Consider the following 19,265-nt stretch of genomic DNA (forward strand, 5'->3'; position numbering starts at 1 on the left):
CCTGTCTGTCTCTCTCTCTTGCTCTCTCTGTCTCTGTCTCTCTGTCTCTCTCTCTTGTCTCTCTGTCTCTCTGAGTCTGTCTCTCTCTCTCTCTTTGTGTCTCTCTTTCTCTCTCTCTCTCCACCTGACTGAGCTACACAGAATCATCTCAGCATCAATCCCTTTGTTCTGCTGAAGTCAGGCAGGAGGTGATCAACAATTGATCTCAATGTCTTTTGGGCCCAGGAGAGTTAAAACACAGCTGGGGGACCCCACTTCAGGTCACTGGTTGTTTCTCTTCATTCCCTCCCCCCCAACTTATCCTGGGTTACTACTTCTGAAACCCCGCAAGTTTTGAGGTTACTTGAGAGCAATGCAGCACTGAGGAAATGCTACAGTGTCAGAGACACTGAAGTGAGTTCCTGCCTGCCCTTTCGGCTGAACAGTAAGCTGTGATGGAACGTCGGGCAGGGCTGGAATTGTCGAAACAAATCTTGGAGGAAATCTTGGAGTCTAACATTTGCTACTTACGCTCTGATTTTGTAGCAAGTGTGACTGAGTTTGCTGGATGATGCTGGTGTCATCAGGCATTGGGGGAATCCTCGGAGGAAGCAAAACCAAAACCGGGCGTGACTGAGGGACAGGCATAAAGAGTAGGGGGGGGTGGGGATTGTGTCAGAGAATCTACTCTTTAGCTCCTTAGGCTGCTTGAAAGGGGTGAAAGGCATGGTTGAGGAGTAAGGGGTTTGCTTTATGTCTGCTGCGAGATTAAGGGGTGGACGGGAGGGGGGGTAAAGAATTTGCGATGTGGGCAACTGGAAAGGAATGAGGGTGTGTGGAGGGTGGTGAGGTCTCTTCTCTGCCCATGTGGGAAGGGGAAGGTGACCTTGCTTCTGTTGGGTGGGTGGGCGGGCTAAAGTTCTGCTCCTGATGAAAACCCCTCGAGTGCAGCCTCGGTCGCAAATCGCCTCAGTGAGGGTGCCTGGGGCGGGTGTCAGACTCTGGAACATCGGCGTTCTGTTGCTTGAAGCTATTGACCTACGTGAAGCGACCAAAGTTCAGCTGTGATCAGGAGCAAGATGTTTATTGTGCATTGTTAAATGGTTGTATGTCCAAACAGGCGAGGCGGGGCATTTTCTAGGTTTGAGGGGGCTGGTTTGAGTAACTTGGCGTGAGGTGTGGCTGCAAGCTCCTGACTGCAGTCAGAATGTCTAGAGGATTGTGCCCCGGGAAGGAGCTAACACTAAACTCTACCTCAGCTGAAAAGGGGGTCTCTTGGTTTTGGGGGGGGTGGGGGCCTCTGCCCTTTTGCTGGGCTGCGTTTGTGCTGACGGAAGTAGAGTGTCTTACCTCGAGGAGGGGAAAACTAGCCACTGCCTCGTGCACGAACGATTTCTGCATTTAGCCAGCTGTAAGACAGCTCTAATGTAAGCCAGGAATTCAAAATGCTCCTCCCCCCCCCGCCGCCTTCTGGGGCTGAGGTGAATGGGATGTTGGGGGGTGTGGGGTGGGATGGGGGTTTGTTAATATTGGGGTGGGCGCAGAGAGCCCGTCGGCCGTGTTTCCGACTCTGTGGCCGACTCGTCACAGCGTTTGTCATTGCTGCTGGCTTCTCCACCATCCAGATCGGTCAGGGTTGAGGGCATGAGTCACCCGTTATCCTCCAAGTTGGCCAATGCTGGCAACGGCAGATCGGCCGGTGGAGCGCCTGTTAGACGGTGGCGCAACAGCAGGCCGTTGAACGCGATGTATGTTTGGTGAAGCTGGCATTCCAGCATGTCGCAGGCCTCCGCTGAATATTGAGTCTCCCATCTCAATGTTATCCCCTGTTCGCTCCCCCGCCCCGGGTGGTGCTATTTTATACCTGGTGTGGGGTTGGAGTGAAGCAGTTGCTGACTACTTTGTAAATTCAGTTTGGTTGCCTCCGATCCGCCTCACACCATGTTGCAACGGGCGGGTGAAGCCTTCGGACTGACCTCGTCACCCAGGCAGGGCGAGGGCAAGAATCGTTTCGCGTTGACCGCCTCCGCTCCCAGACCCTCTCGAGAGAGTGGCCTGGTGGCTTTACCTGAGAGGGTGGCCCACGGACTTGCCCGGGTTTTAGTCAGCGCCAGGGGCAGCTTGCACTCCACAGTAATCAGGGTGCGGCAGAGCCACACGCTGAATCCCCCTAAACTAAAAGCAAAATACTGCCGATGCTGGAAATCTGAAATAAGAACAGAAAGAAATAAATAAATAGCTCTGAAGAAGAGTCATACAGACTTGAAACGTTAACTCTGTATGTCTCTCTCTCTCTCTCTCTCTCTCTCCACAGATGCTGCCAGACCTGCTGAGTTTTTCCTGCATTTTTCCGTTTTTATTTACCTTGAGTTTCCTGTTGCGCTGACTCTGCTACGGATTTAGCGCAGTCGGTTTCAGATGATGCTGCCAGCTCTCTGGCAGCTAAAGGCTGTTGCTCACTCATGGAGCGATAAAACCCCCCCAAGTGTCGATTAGGGAGGAAGCAATGTCATTGGAATCTCGGGTATGGCAGGAAGGATAAAATTGCTGAAAATAATAACCCAGTCTGTGGGAACTCCTGAGAGGTTAAAGAGAGAGAAACCAACATCCAACAGCACTGGTGGTTTCTGAGGGTTTGCTGGCTGACCATAAATGTGCTGGAACCAGAGCTGGTGATTTTAGCATAATCATGGTTACAGGCAGGAAAACCTCTCTCCCTAACAGCTGGTTTCAAATGGAGCTGAGTGACATACAGCTCTGCTCCAGCCAAGCTATACCACAGCCTTCTCAAATGTATGGTTTTAGGCTTTGTCTCTTTTTTTAATGCTGTCTCTGTCTGTCTCTCTCCCCCCTCTCTCTCTCTCTGTGTCTCTCTCTCTTTGTGTCTCTGCCTGTCTATGTCTGCCTGTGTCTGTCTGTATCTCTCTCTCTGCCTGTGTCTCTGTCTCTCTCTCTCTGTCTCTCTCTCTCTGTCTCTCTCTCTCTGTCTAGCTCTCTGCCTGTCATCTAGCTCTCTGCCTGTCATTTAGCTCTCTGCCTGTCTCTGTCTCTCTCGCGCTCTCTGTCTGCCTGTCTCTCTCGCGCTCTCTGTCTGCCTGTCTCTCTCGTGCTCTCTGTCTGCCTGTCTCTCGTGCTCTCTGTCTGCCTGTCTCTCTCGCGCTGTCTGTTTGCCTGTCTCTCTCGCGCTCTCTGTTTGCCTGTCTCTCTCGCGCGCTCTGTCTGCCTGTCTCTCTCGTGCTCTGTCTGCCCGTCTCTCTCGCGCTCTCTGTCTGCCCGTCTCTCGCGCTCTCTGTCTGCCCGTCTCTCTCGCGCTCTCTGTCTGCCCGTCTCTCTCGCGCTCTCTGTCTTCCCGTCTCTCTCGCGCTCTCTGTCTTCCCGTCTCTCTCGCGCTCTCTGTCTTCCCGTCTCTCTCGCGCTCTCTGTCTTCCCGTCTCTCTCGCGCTCTCTGTCTTCCCGTCTCTCTCGCGCTCTCTGTCTTCCCGTCTCTCTCGCGCTCTGTCTGCCCGTCTCTCGCGCTCTCTCTGTCTGCCCGTCTCTCGCGCTCTCTCTGTCTGCCCGTCTCTCTCGCGCTCTCTCTGTCTGCCCGTCTCTCTCGCGCTCTCTCTGTCTGCCCGTCTCTCTCGCGCTCTCTCTGTCTGCCCGTCTCTCTCGCGCTCTCTCTGTCTGCCCGTCTCTCTCGCGCTCTCTCTGTCTGCCCGTCTCTCTCGCGCTCTCTCTGTCTGCCCGTCTCTCTCGCGCTCTCTCTGTCTGCCCGTCTCTCTCGCGCTCTCTCTGTCTGCCCGTCTCTCTCGCGCTCTCTCTGTCTGCCCGTCTCTCTCTCGCTCTCTCTGTCTGCCCGTCTCTCTCTCGCTCTCTCTGTCTGCCCGTCTCTCTCGCGCTCTCTCTGTCTGCCCGTCTCTCTCTCTCTCGCCCTCTCTGTCTGCCCGTCTCTCTCTCTCTCGCCCTCTCTGTCTGCCCGTCTCTCTCTCTCTCTCGCCCTCTCTGTCTGCCCATCTCTCTCTCTCTCGCCCTCTCTGTCTGCCCGTCTCTCTCTCTCTCGCCCTCTCTGTCTGCCCGTCTCTCTCTTTCTCGCCCTCTCTGTCTGCCCGTCTTTCTCTCTCGCCCTCTGTCTGCCCGTCTCTCTCTCTCTCTCGCCCTCTCTGTCTGCCCGTCTCTCTCTCTCTCGCCCTCCCTGTCTGCCTGCCTCTCTTCATAGCAACCCAATCCGGATATTGCTCCAATTTTTGTTTCTGCCTGCTCTCTTTCCTCAGAAACAATGCGATTATCCATGACATGCTCTAGGCAGGAAAACAAAGTTGCACGATATCTTGCCACAAGAAATGTCTAATTTCAACCATAACACTATATGCTTGGGTGAATTTTTTAAGAAAGAAGTGCGGCTGGTTCAGGCCTCGGTCTTTTTTTTCGAAGTGGCTGTACATGTACTTGAATTGGTGCTGTTAGTGCTTTCTCCAGGAGTGGGCTGTGCAAGGTGACCATTTTTCTGAGTCACCATTTGAAGCCCTGCTCATGGTGAGCCGCTGCTTAACTCGGTCGTGCGGTCAAAGTGTTCGCCGTACGAGACACCCCCTGCCGCTGACTCCAGCTCCCGCCCGGCGAAGCTTGCCCTCGTGCGCCAAATACCTTCGCCGGACCTTGGGGCTTCCACTTCATAACAAATGAAGCGACGATGCACAATGATCAGTCCTGCCCCACGACCTGGAGCGGTGCCTGCAGAAGGCATTGTGGGTTTCGTCGTGTGGTTGTGAAGCTTTGCGCGAGTGGCAGGCCTATCATTGACATCGTGGGCAGTTTGAGGGGCTGGGTTCAGAGCATTGAAAGTAATATGGGCCAAAGTGCAATTTTTCCTTCATGACTTTTGCACATGGACAGTTAATGCAAACGCTATTTCAAAGCTGCATCTCATGTCATTTATAACCATTTGATTGTCAGAAAGTCCCTGTAGCCTAATTATACATGTATTTGTACACCTCAGGAATGTTGACTATTGTGTTCAAAGCTATACACTCAACACTAACTCTGCTTGGCCGGTTTCGAAACAGAGGGACCCATCGGATTGGCCCATTCATGTCTCAGCCGATAGCAGATGGCGTTCAGAGGCCAGTATTTGTCCGCTCCTTGCATGTGGCCAACCAAAGACTCGGATTTAAGCAGTGTAGGATTCAGCATGCTGGCGAAAGGAAGCGGTCTAGACCTTTTTTATAAAAAGGCTTGTAGCTGAATGCATACCTGCTGCAGTGTGGAGTTGCACAGGTGGGGGAGTTGCTGCCAGCAAGGTTGTGTGTGTGTGTGTGTGTGTGTGTGTGTGTGTGTGTGTGTGTGTGTGTGTGTGTGTGTTTATGCTTGGGTAGATCAGGGCCCACAGCCAGTAGTGGCCACGAAACTAAAAGCTGCTGTCGAGGGAAAGATCACCCAAGTGTACTCAATAATGTGAAAGCGTGTGAGAAACACCACAGTAAGCGCTGGTCCTCCCAAGTGGCTGTTGCTGGTGAACAGTTCCTGCTGAGCAATGGTGTGTACTCTGCAATTTGCCAGTTCTGATTCTGCTAATCTTGTGGTGCAATGCTTGAAGATAGCTTAGCGAGTAAGGCAGAGTTTTACTCCTTTCCCCCCACCCCCCCAACTCCTTTCTCTCCTGCAGGCTGTACTTGAGGTACAAGTTAATGGCCACTTTTTTAATATGTGGGTCGTCCAGCCATTTGGGCTGAACCAGATAAATTGTGCTATTGCCAGGCATCCATGGTTTCTGGCGTGGATTGCAGGATAAGAACGGGGGTGGGTTGGGGGGCGGCGGTGGTGGTAAAGCCTGCTTGACTTTCACCCCTTACTCCTTTAAGCCCAGGGCCTTGTAGAATCACATGGGTGCAGCCTACGTGAATGTTCACACCTCAGGCCGCTGGGTCCCAAGCCTTGTAAACTCCAATGATTCGGGCCTAACCGTGCTTGGATTATTTACTGGCCGGGCCTCTCGAAGTTTAGCAAGTGCGTTTTAACACCCTGCCTCAGCGGCGAACGAACCTTAATCTGGGAATAGCCAGGCTCTGTTGGACTTTTTTTTTAAAATGGATGTAAACATTGTGTGTGGCCTCTCGGGACTTACTTGTTTACTTAACACACTAAATAGCCTCTTATTATCCACGCAGCCGTGGGGCCATTGTGAGGGGTGTAGTTCCACATTTCCGGAACATCTCCTTCAGGTCTCATGCCAACAACCTGGTGTGCCTGCAGGTGCTCAGAATTTCAGCAGTGACTATCTCTGCCATGTTCGGTAGCAGCAAGTGACTTCAACGTTGACGAGGATTGTTTAAATTTAAAAGTATGCGATCTGAAATCTGTCTTTGTAGAAAGTGATGAAAATAAATTACAAATTTTTTTTTTGGGTGGGGGGGGGCGGTGTCGGCGGGAGGTGGTGGGGAGAGAGGAAGTCCCCGAAGGGCAGTTTTCCTGAACGCGAGGTTCAAGATCAGTGTGCACTCATCACTGGCTGGTTCATGAAGGCTGTCCCACTTAAACATAAAGGACCATGTACTCAGGGAAGGGGGAAAGCAGAAGGTTGGCATATATATCCAAAAATAAAAGTGTCTGCTGATGAATTGAATGTCTGTACAATTAAATTAATGAATATCGATGTACATTTCAAGCTTTTTGTATATTTTTATCATGTACCAAAGTCTCCTTTGCTGCTGTTAATGCTTAGAATATGTGCTGTCCATTTCATAGCAAATAAACACGCAGTAAATCCTCAAATCGTCTATTCCGCGTTTATTTTCCATATGCGTGCGCATGTCACATAGGAACCAGCCTCTTGATCTTGTTCCGCCTCATTCATTGACACCATGGCTGACAAGCAACCTTACTCCATATACCCACCATCGCCACATATCCCTCATTAACTTTGGTTAACCAAAATCTCCATCAGATTTAAAATGAACAATTGATCTGGTACCAATTACAGTTGCAGAAGAGAGTTCCAAACTTCCACCACCCTCAGGGTGAAACTTGGATCAAATCACCTCCTGACCTTCGAAGTTCCAGAGAATGGAACCCTAGTTTGTGAAATCTCTCCTCGTAATTTAACCCTTGGGGTCCAGGCACCATCCTGGTAAATCGGCACCGCACTCCCTCCAACGTCAATATATCCTTTCAAAGGTGTGGTGACCAGAACAGCTCACAGCAACTCCCCGGTGTGGTTTAACTAGGGCTTTGTGTAGCTGAGGCGTTGACTCCTACCCCACCTTGAGATAGAAAGGCCAGCGTTCCATTAGCCTCTTTAGTTTCATTTCTGTACCTGTTGATGTTATGATGATTTATGTGCCTGAAGCCCAACGTGTTTTTGGACGTCCACCGCTTTTTAACTTGTCTCCATTTAGAAAATCCCCTCTAGATCCAAATCCAACCTCACCCTGAAATCCAGGTGCTGCAGTGTCCATTAATCCATTCATTTTTTTGTAATATTATACTTGTGTCTCATAAGGTTTGGATAAAATAATGTTTGCATTTTTCTCTTATACTATTGGAACACCCAAATACTTCAGGCAAAATTACTTTTTCAGGAAGTTTGGGTAGACATGTTGCATGCATGTACAGAGCCCCCACCTCTTGAGGGAGAATGTTGACCAAGATCATTGCAAATAGTGCCTCCAAATCTTAAACCCAGGCCTATTCAACGAAAGAGCTGTTCCTTGTTGGTGCAGTACTCCTCTTGGGTGTCAGTTATGGCTCAGCCTGCATCACTCATGCCTTGGAGTCAGAAGGTTGTGTATTTCCATCCCACACGAGAAATCTGAGCACTCTAACCCAGGCTGACAGTCCAAGTGCAGTACTGAGGGAGCACTGCACGACTGGGGCTGCTGTCCCCTCAGGTGAGAAATTGAACAGCGGCCCCCATCTAACCCCTGGGCTAGATGCAAAAGATCCCACCGCACTGTTTTTGAAGAAGAGCTGGAGAGTTCCCCCCCACCCCCCAACCCGCTGTGCCCTGGTCAATGTTTATTCCCCCATCCAACACCTAAAGCAGATTACCAAGTGAAGGTTGTGCTCTCTGATTTGGTTCTGCCGTGAACGATGTCAAGTAGTTTGTCCCGATTGACACCGTCTGGTCCCTTGAGGATCCTAAAAATATCCTCGCAGTCGTATAAGGGCGTGAAAAGCTTGGCTGAGAGGTTTGGGAGAATTCCAGAGCTTAGGGCCTAAGCAAATGAAGCAAATGCACTACTGCTAGCAGTCACCTAATCATCCAATTTATCATTTTGGGTATGGATTTTTAATCCCAACGGGTCTCTTGCTCAATAGTCCTGGGTGCTTCCCGGAAGATGGACATGAACACAGAAGAACCCATTTGGCCACCTTTCACCTGCAGTTCAGTGTGTGTGAACAGAATTTGCAAGGTTGATGCAAACTAGTGCCTAGACAGTGGAGGTCACTGCTGAGCACGGTATATTATACTAGATTGTCACCACACGTTATTGGGTTAAATGGATGCAGAGACACTCTGGCAATCGTTCGGGCTGGTAGATTTAAAGGGACGGTGTGTGTGTCTCACTAACACTAACTCACTCGGCTGACTATCAACAAATAAGTGAGAAGCAGCACTCTGTTTTCTATTGAATCGGATAGTAATGAGTTTAAATGGTGTAGAGAAGCAAATGGAACTACAACGATTCACTAACTCTCCACTGGTTGGAGTCAGGCCCAGCACAAAGGAAGATGGTCGTGGTTGTTGGAAGTCAATCACGTCAGCCTCCAGAAATCACTGCAGGAGTGCCTCAGGGTCAGGTCTTAGGCTCAACCATCTTCAGCTGATTCATCAATGACATTCCCTCCATCATAAGGTCAGAAGTGGGGATGTTCGCTGATGATTGCACAATGTTCAGCACTATTTGCAACTCCTCAGATATTGAAGCCCATGTCCAAATGCAGCAAGACCTGGACAATATCCAGGCTTGGGCTGACAAGTGGCAAGTAACATTCGTGCTAGACAATGGCATACAAACATATGAAATAGGAGCAGAAATAGGCCCTTTAGTCCCTCGAGTCTGCTCCGCCATTCAATAAGATCATGGCTGACCTGTTTGTGTTTCAAATTCCACCTTCCCATCTACCCCCCGATAACCTTTGATTCCCTTGCCTAACAAGAATCTATCTACCTCTGCCTTAAAAATATTCAGTGATCCCGCCTCCACCAACTTCTGAGGCAGAGAGTTCCAAACTCGCACAACCCTCTGAGGGAAAAAAATTCTCCTAAAAGGGTGACGTCTACTTTTTAAACAGTGCCCCCTAGTTCTCACCCACAAGAGGAAACATCCTTTCCATGTCCACCTCGTCGAAACTGTTCAGGATCTTATACGCTTCAATCAAGTCACCTCTCATTCTTCTAAATTCCAGTGGAAACAAGCCCAGTCTGTCCAACCTTTCCTCATAAGACAACTCGCTCATTCCAGGTATCAATCCAGTAAACCTCCTCTGAACCGCCTCCAATACATTTATATCCTTTCTTAAATAAGGAGACCAAAACTGCGCACCGTATTTGAGATGTGGTCTCACCAGTGCCCTGTATAACTGAAACATAACATTCTTACTTATATGTTAAATTCCTCTCCTAATAAAGGTTAGTATTCCATTAGCCTTCGTAATTACTTGCTGTACCTGCATTATAATGTCCTGTGACTCATGTACTAGAACACCTAGATCCCTCTGCACCTCAGAATTATGCAGCCGTTCTCCATTTAAGTAACACTGCTTTTTTATTCTTCCTGCCAAAGTGAACAATTTCACATTTTTCCACAGTAAACTCCATTTTCCAGATCTTTGCCCACTCACTCAACCTATCTATATCCATCTCCAACCTTATTATGACCTCTTCACAACATACTTTCCTACCTATCTTTGTGTCATCTGCAGATTTAGCTACCATGTCTTCACTCCCCTCATCTAAGTCATTGATATAAATTGTAAAAAGTTGAGGCCCCAATACAGGCCCCTGTGGGACTCCACTCATCTCATCCTGCCAATCAAAAAAAGACCCATTTATACATACTCTCTGTTTTCTGCCAGCTGACCAATCCTCTATCCATGCCAATATGTTACCCCCTACACCATGAGCTTTTATTTTCTGTGGTAACCTTTGATGTCGCACCTTATCAAATGCCTTCTGGAAATTCAAGTACAGTGCATCTACAGGCTCCCCTTTATCCACAGTGCATGTTACTCCTTAAAAGAGCCCCAGTAAATAGGTTAAACATGACTTCCCTTTCACAAAACCATATTGACTCTTCCCGCTTAACTTGAATTTTCTAAATGTCCAGCTATAAACTCCTTAATAATCGATTCTAATACCTTCCCCATGACAGACATCAAGCTAATTGGCCTATAGTTTCCTGTTTCCTGCCTCCCTCCCTTCTTGAATAATGGGGTTATATTTGTTACTTCCCAGTCTGATGGAACCTTTCCAGAATCTAAGGAATTTTGGAAAATTAACACCAATGCATCTATTACCTCATTAGACACCTAAGCCCTAGGATGAAGTTCACTTGGACCCAGAGACTTGTCAGCCCGCAGCTCTATCAGTTTGCTCAGTACTGCTTCCCTAGCGATTGTAATTTCACCAAGTTCCCCTCTCCCTTCCATCTACTGATTTACAGCTTTTACTGGATTTTTTTTAATATCCTCTATGGTGAAGACAGAAGAATGATATTTGTTCATTTCATCCACCATTTCCTTATTATCTATTAACTCCCCATTGTCACATTTTTATGACAATGGACAATTGTTTAGTAGACTTTTAATTCCAGATATTTACTGAATTCAAATACCACCAAATGCTGTGGTGGGATTCAAACCCGGGTCCCCAGAGCATTACCCTGTGTCTCTGGATTACCAGTCCAGGGACAATACCGCTATGCTCCCTGGACATTGAAAGATTTAGCGATTAAGATGAAGCAGAAAAAATGTGCTTATGACAGATGTCAGGTGGATAATACAATTGAGAACCAGGCTGAATATAGAAAGTTCAGAGGGAAAGTGATAAGAGAAAATAAGAGAAACAAAGAGAGAGTGTGAGAAGAGATTGGCAGGTAACATAAAAGGTCCTCTATGGGCATATGAATAGTAGAAGGGTGGTAAGAGGAGGAGTGGGGCAGATAAAGCGGATTTATGGATGGAGGGTAGATGGCTGAGGCATTAAATGAATAATTTGCATCCGTCTTGACCAAGGAAGAAAATGCTACCCAGGCCATGGTGAAAGAGGAGGTAGCGCAGACACTGAAGAAGGCTCTGGGGGAGGGTAAGGCAGGGTCAAACGAGAGGGAATTATTATCTGGAAAGGGAGAATGTGCAGGATTACGGGATGTGGGGAGTGGCACGAGGTGCATTGCTCATTCAGAGAGCTAGCACAGACACGATGGGCCAAATGGCCTCCTCCTGTATTGTAACGATTCCGTCAATAAACACCAGCCTTGCCAGTGATGACCAAATGGCAATAATTGAATGGGAAAGGGTGGGGTTGGAATAGTGGGGCAGGAGTTTACTGTGTGTTGAGGGGGGGTGTGTGGCTCAATGAATGGGTGGGATTTGGTCAATGGAGGGGGTTGTTGCTGACAGAGGGGGCGGGGCTGGCGCCCATGGGGCGGGGCTTGTGAAGTGGGCGGGGCTGGCGCCGATGGAGCGGGGTCTTGTGGAGTGGACGGGGCTGCCGCCGACGGGGTTCAGGGCTCGTGGAGTGGGCGACTTGTGGAGTGGGCGGGGCTTGTGGGGTGGGCGTCTTGTGGAGTGGGCGGGGCTTGTGGAGTGAGCGGGTCTGGTGCCCGACAGGGCGGGACTTGTGGAGTGAGCGGCGTGTAAAGTGGGCGGGGCTCGTGGGAGTGGGCGGCTGGTGAGGTGGGCGGGTCTGGTGCCCGACGGGGCGGGGCTTGTGGGGTGAGCGTCTGTGGAGTGGGCGGGGCTCGTGTGAGCGGCTTGTGGAGTGGGCGGGGCTTGTGGAGTGAGCGGCTTGTGGAGTGAGCGGCTTGTGGAGTGGGCGGGTCTGGTGCCCAACGGGGCGGGGCTTGCGGCGTGTAAAGTGGGCGGGACCACTGCTCCTTGAGGAAATTCCAGTAACGGCCTGAGCCCGGGAAGGAGCCGCAGAGCTGACAGCGGGGAACCGGAGAGCCGAGGCCTGGGGCCCAGTGAGCGAGGGAGGGAGCGAGCGACAGGAGCCGGCGAGAGAGAGCGCGGGAGTGAGGGAAGCCGCCGTCGCCGTGTGTGGGGCCGCTCAATGCCATGTGATGTGGAGCTTTATCCGGGTAAGAGCGGCAGCGCGGGCCCGAGGCCTGAGTCCCGAGTCCACCAGATCCCCCAGGAATCCACCAGATCCCCCTACTCCACCAGATCCCCTTGGAATCCACCAGATCAACCCGAGTCCACCTTATCCCCCGGTCCACCAGATCACCCGAGTCCACCAGATCCCCACGAGTCCACCAGATCCCCCGGCCCACCAGATCAACCCGAGTCCACCAGATCCTCTGGTCCACCAGATCCCCCCGAGTCCACCAGATCCCCCCCACACACACCGAGTCCACCAGATCCCCCCTCGCAATCCACCAGATCACCCCCGAGTCCATCAGATTCCACCCTCTGGAGTCCACTAGATCCCCACATCCCCCGAGTCCTCCAGATCCCCCACCCGAGTCCTCCAGATCCCCCACCCGAGTCCTCCAGATCCCCCACCCGAGTCCTCCAGATCCCCCACCCGAGTCCTCCAGATCCCCCCCGAATCCTCCAGGTCCCCCCACCCCGAGTCCTCCAGATCCCCCCCGAATCCTCCAGGTCCCCCCACCCGGAGTCCTCCAGATCCCCCCCGAGTCCTCCAGATCCCCCACCCGAGTCCTCCAGATCCCCCACCCGAGTCCTCCAGATCCCCCACCCGAGTCCTCCAGATCCCCCCTGAATCCTCCAGGTCCCCCCACCCCCGAGTCCTCCAGATCCCCCCCGAGTCCTCCAGATCCCCCCCGAGTCCTCCATATCCCCCCCTCTGAGTCCTCCAGATCCCCCCCGAGTCCTCCATATCCCCCCCCCCCCCGAGTCCTTCATATGCCCCCCGAGTCCTCCAGATCCACCCCCCCCCACCCTGCCCCGAGCCCCCTAACATGTTTACCCTCTCCCCAAGGTAGTGTACTTCCCAGGGGCCCCAATTCCTGTGCCTCTACCTTGTGCAATCGCCCCCAAAAATCATCTTCCTACCCCCCCCCCTCACCGATCTTGCTGTGTGTGTGTGTGGAGATAACCATTGATATTGCATTGGTGATTGTTCCCTCGCTCGGTTCGTGATGGGTTTCCTATTCCACACCAGACCTGTTCTCGCCCTGTCCTCACACAGGCCAGACAGAGATCCCAGGTGATCTCCTGGAGAACCTGGATGGCCAGAGCTCCTCCCCTGTATTGGCCGGCAACCAGCTTGTGGAGGAGTAACTGCTGACTTAACGTGTCTGCCATAGCCATTAACCAAGCTGTGTTCTGGGAAGTGTGTGGAGGGAAGAACTTCAGACTAATTCAGAAAAAATGCTGCAGCATTGCTCATGAAGGAAATGACTCCCGAGCAGTTGGACCCATGACTCACCACATTCGGTTCAAATTCCCTTAATGCTTTGTATTTGGAGGGTGAAGTTGGGAGCTGTTGAGAATCTTATGACACAGAAAGAGGCCATTCAGCCCATCGAGCCAGTGCGAGCTCCTCGAAAGAAAAGAACTCGTATTTACATAACACCTTTCAAGACCTCGGGACATCTGAAAGCACTCTATAGCCATTAAATACTTCTTGAGATGCAGTCACTGTTGTAGGAAATGTGGCAGCCAGTTTTATGCACAGTGGGATCCCACAAGCAGCAATATGATAAAGACCAGATAATGTTTTGTTTGTGATATAGCTTGAGGGATCAGTATTAGCCCAAGACACCAGTGAGAACTCCCTTGTCCTTCCTTTGAAATAATGGGATTAAAGAGCCCTCCCCTCGGTCTCTCTCTCCTCCCTGTGACCCTTACTACTTTTCTTTCCGATATATTAGGGGGACACGATTGAGGTGTATAAAATTATGAGGGGCATAGATAGGGGTAGACAGGAAGGAACTTTTCCCCTTGGTGGAGGGATCAATAACCAGGGGGCATAGATTGAAGGTAAGGGGCAGGAGGTTTAGAGGGGGTGTGAGGAAGAATTTTTTCTCCCAGAGGGCAGTGGGAATCTGGAACTCACTGCCTGAAAGGGTGGTAGAGGCAGAAACCCTCATAACATTTAAGAAGTATTTGGATGTGCACTTGCGATACCCATGGCATACAAGGCTATGGGCCCAGTGCTGGAAAATGGGATTAGAATAGTTAGGTACTTTTTTGACCAGCACAGACTCGATGGGCCGAAGGGCCTTTTTATGTGCTGTTGATCTCTATGACTCTATATTCCCTTACTTGCCTTTTAAATAACTAGACTCTTTCCCTGCACTACTTTTTGTCAGGCATTCAAAATCCTGAAATCCCACTGTGTCTTGAAGAGTTTATCCTAAACTCTTTGTTTCTTTAACAATTTTCAGTTTGATTCCTTATAGTTACCATTAACGGAATAGCTTCGAGGTGACGAGTTAATTGCCATAAATCTTGTGGGATTTAGTGTTGATCTTTCTGGTCATGTGTTAGTTCTACTGTTTGCGTATCTGCCATGTGACGTCTAGCGTGGTTCTGTGGTAATCCTTTGACTCAGAAGATTGTGGGTTCGAGTTCCACTCCAGGAACCTGAGCACATAATCCCGGCTGGTGCCCGGCGCCAGTACTGAGGGAGTGCTGCAGTGTCGGAGGTGCTGTCCCCTGGAGATTTAAACCGAGGCTCTGTCTGCCTCCTCAGGTGGGTGCGAAAGATCGCACACCCCCTGTTTGAAAGGGGAGGGGGGGGTTACTGCCGGTGGAAGTTGTCCGCCTGTGACCCAGGGCTAATATCTACCCCTCAACCAACATCACTAAAACAGATGAAATGAAAACAAAGTCCAGCAGGTCTGGCAGCATCTGTAGAGAGAGAAACAGAGTTAACGTTTCGAATCTGACCTGATCCTTGAACGAAGGAGAGTCAGGTTGGACTCAAAATGTCAACTCTGATCCTCTCTCAACTATGCTGCCAGACCTGCTGAGTTTTTCCACTCTTTTCTGTTTTCATTTCCAAACTCCAGCGTCCACAGTATTTTGATTCCATTAAAACTCATGATCTGGTGACCGGGAGCTTCCTGTGCACAAATTGGTAGCTGTGTTTCCTGCGTTGCCACAGCCACTACGCTTCCAGAAGTATGTCAGTGGCTGGCTGTAAGGTGCGAGGTGTTGCCCCTCAGTTCTCTGGCCACCCCCACTTGCACTTTGGACATGACGGCACCAGTGATTGCGCCAGCTGCTTGCTCGCATTGCCTACCTCCCCATTGCAGAATGCAGAGCGCCAACTGTAACTCTACAGTCAAGTGGTTAGGCCGGATGATTGTTTCAGGGGTAACAGACTGTATCACTGGGATGCAGACAGAAAAGGTTTTTTTAAAAAGCAATAATAGACCACAACCAATGCACACGCTCTTGCACAAATCAACCTGCAGTCCTGGAGAACTGATAAAATGGCAGCGTGTTCCCAAGGAAGTGGGTTGCAGGAAGAGACTTTATAATTTTCTAAAGGCCTTATTGTAGTGTAGGGTTGGCCGCTTGTGTACATTGTTTGGGTACCTCCTGTAATTGTGCTGTGCCACAAGACTCTGCTGTGGCTGCTGGCTGCTGCCTTTCAGTTTGAGAGAGCAAGCTGGGGAGAGACACTGAGGCTGAGAACCTGCGTCCTGCTGAGTGCCTACTGGGAGTGAAGTTGGAGACTAGTGCCGCAAGCTAAGCAGGTGTGTTGCAGTGACTCTGTCGGGTGCTTCTGCACTGGGTGCTGGGCGGTGGGTTGTTTAACTGCCTCTCTGCCTCTGGTCTTTTTTGTCTGTCCCTGTCGCCAGTATTCCTCCACCTCCTGAAGGCGTGTAGCCTTGGTGCCTGGCCCCGGAGGCAGAATCATACAACAGTACCGGAGGCCATTTGGCCCGTCATATCCGTGCCGGCTCCCTTGGAGAGCAACTCACCTTGCCGCCCTTTCCCTGTAACCCTGCAGATTTTTTTCCCTTCAGGTAATTATCCCTTTTGGAAGCCACGATTCAGTCTGCTTCTACCGCACTATCAGGCAGCGCAACCCAGATCCTAACCCTACACGTATCTGCCAGGCACATTGATCGAGACAGGGCATCACAGTTCATGTTTACCCCTGGCAAAGAAGATAAGACTTGCATTCCTCTGACACCTATCCCGACTTCAGGAGGGCCCTGTAGCGCGTGATGGCTGACAAGGTACTTTTTTTTTGGATATATAATGGCCAGCGCACTAAGGAGAATTTCTTCTGCTTCCTTCGAATTAGTGACTTGTGGGATCTTTAATGTCCACTCGAGGTCAGACGGTGGCCTCGGTTTGAAATTTCATCCAAATGCTGGCACCTTCAATATCTGTGCACTCCTTCAGTTTCTTTCTCTTTCTCTTTCTAGTTTCTCTCATATCTGTGTTCCTTTGTGTAATGGACGTTGAAGAACTGTGCGCTTGTTTAAAATGTGGGATCTACGCCAAGAGTCTCTGTGTGAGGGTTTTAGTGTGTAAAGATATGAATGACCTATTAGGAGCAGCTACTAACGATTCCCTCCTGGGAATCTCATTTTTTTTTGTTCATGGGATCTGGGCGTGACTGGCAAGTCCAGCATTTACTGCCCATCCCTAATTCCTCTCGAGAAGGTAGTGGTGAGCTGTGTGGTGTAGGTACACCCACGGTGCTGTTAGGGAGGGAGTTCCAGGATTTTTTTCCCCCAGCGACAGTGAAGGAACAGCCGATATATTAGCAAGTCAGGATGGTGTGTGGCTTGGAGGGGAACTTCCAGGTGGTGTTCCCATGCCTCTGCTGCCCTTGTGCTTCTAGGTGGTAGGGGTCGTGGGTTTGGAAGGTGCTGTCGAAGGAGCCTTGGTGAGTTGCTGCAGTGCATCTTGTAGATGGCACACATTGTGCGTTGGTGGTGGAAGGAGTGAATGTTGAAGCTGGTGGAAAGGGTGCCAATCAAGCAGGCTGCTTTGTCCTGGATGGTGTTGAGCCTCTTGAGTGTTGTTAGGCCTGCATGAGTGCAGGTCCAGTGAATGGTGACTTTTGTCTTATAGTGGGTGAGCAGGCCTTGGCGAGTCAGAAGGTGAGTTACTCGCTACAGAATTCCCAGCCTCTGACATCTTTTAGCCACAACATTTATATATGGTGGCCCAGTTCAGTTTCTAGTCAATGCTGACCCCCATGATGTGGATGGCAGGGGCTTCTGTGATGGTAAAGCCATTGAACAGCAAGGGAAGATGGTTAGATACTCTTGTTGGAGATGGTCATTGTCTGGTACGGGTATGCCAAGAATGTTACTTGCCATTTATCCACCCAAGCCTAAATGTTTTCCAGCTCTTGCTGCCTGCAAGCGCGGATTGTCTTAGTATCTGAGGAGTTGCGAATGGTGCTGAGCCCTGCAACAAACATCCCCACTTCTGACCTTACGATAGTGGTAGATCATTGACTTGTGCCTCCTCCAGCCCTGCCCCTGTCCTGTTGCATCCCTCTGTACTAGTGTTCCACACATAGACCAGCCTGTGTAACTACCTAAAATCTGTGTCGGCTGTAACTGTTCCTCCTGAAACGACAATCTGTAGAAATCTGTCCCTGTATCCGCAGTCATTGCAAATATCTGCCTGTGCAATGTACCCGGATCAAGTCTGAATTGCAGTCAGTGTACAGGTGCCAGTCTGTATATACCCTCGAACTGTGGCTGCTGCAAGCACCTGTAACTACAGTTAATGCAGATGCCTCTCTAGAACTGTACCTGTGTCGACGCCAGTCCGTAACTGCAGCTGAGAATACACTCAGTGCCCTGCTAGAGTCAGTGCCCAGACCCTGGTGTAAGCAGGGAAAGATTTGGGATAATTACAAGTTTGCAGGATGTTTATGAAAAGAAAGTGAGAGCTCACCCATCAATCAGAGGGGAGACAGCGAGGCGCTGAGCCTTTAATCGCTGGTTATTGGACATATTCCAGAGCTCCGCTCTTTCCTCGTGCTGCTGGCTGTGTTTACACGATGAGCAGAATTAGTCCGAGGCACTGAGGCTGCGCAGTTAACCGGAGGCCCTTACATTCCAACGCACCTCCTCGAGTGTAATGCTTCTTCCCCCTCGCCCTCGCCCTCCCCCTTTCAGCAAGTGTGACCCCTCCCCCCCCACACACACACACACACACATACAATGAGAATGACTGACTGGTGACAGCATATTCGACCATGGAGGGCGGGCGGGGTGACTCCTCACCTGCGTGAGCACATTCCAGATGTTTATCCTGGGATAGAGACCAGGGTGAGGCTCTGGGGAGTAGGTCCAGGAGAAGGGGTTGGGGAACGGTCTGGGGCTTTGGGGGAAGGGGCGAACACGCTGCGTGGCTGTGCTGAGGCGCTGGGTAAAACATTCATGGTGAGTGTTCAAGATGGTATGTTCACAGCATAACTATTGGTTGTGCTATTCAACTACAGGGGGCCATGCACTGCAGCCAAACCTGGCACCGTCCTCACCTGAAACCCTTACCCTGGCACTTTCAGCAAAGGTGAGGGGGGTGGGGTGTGGGGAGATGGTGGTGAATCTGGGTGTCTTTTGTTCCTTGCCCTTCTGTAGTCCAGTGGCACCCAATCTAATGACAGTGCCCCAAGTTTCTTTCCTCCAAATATATACTTTATTTGTAAAAGTACAGTCCAAAACATTTCAGACTGGATGTTGCACAGAGGCCAATGGAAGTCAACTTTTCTCCATTCAACATGCTGCACTCTGACCCGATTCAGTTCAATTGCAATGCACTTGATATTTACTCTCCATGTTCCGTGTCAAGAATACAGCCCAAGGGGTTCTCCAGTTTCCAATTCCCCCTCCCCACCCCCCCCCCGGTGTACTATGGCTGAAGGGTCTTAGATAGTGACCTCTTCCCATTGCGGCTTTATGTTAACTGCCCCAAGCTTTAGTGCATCCCTCAGCACATAGTCCTGGTCTTTGGAATGTGCCAGTCTGCAATGCTCGACCATGGACAACTCTTTGCACTGGACGGCCACAGTGAAAGTGGTGGAAAGACTCCACTGCCTTGCTCCCGAGTGAGCCATTAATGCTCCCATAGTTCCACAGCCTCCCATGGCGCGCCCCCTCCCCACCTCCCACCACCCACCTGGGCTCAGA

At 50.6% G+C, this 19,265-nt stretch overlaps 1 protein-coding gene across 2 annotated transcripts in view; it reads left to right on the forward strand.

Annotated features, from left to right (window-relative positions):
- Positions 1 to 12,051: 12,051 nt before the first annotated feature.
- The window catches only part of LOC121272263 (probable cation-transporting ATPase 13A3), a 78,757-nt gene continuing 71,543 nt past the window's right edge, over positions 12,052 to 19,265 (forward strand). For both annotated transcript variants that reach the window (XM_041178805.1, XM_041178804.1), the window contains exon 1: positions 12,052 to 12,257. The gene's annotated coding sequence lies outside the window, so the exon portion shown is untranslated. The remainder of the gene's footprint in view (positions 12,258 to 19,265) is intronic.

Source organism: Carcharodon carcharias, chromosome 33 (genome assembly GCF_017639515.1).
Source record: "Carcharodon carcharias isolate sCarCar2 chromosome 33, sCarCar2.pri, whole genome shotgun sequence".
In the NCBI taxonomy this organism is placed as follows: domain Eukaryota; kingdom Metazoa; phylum Chordata; class Chondrichthyes; order Lamniformes; family Lamnidae; genus Carcharodon; species Carcharodon carcharias.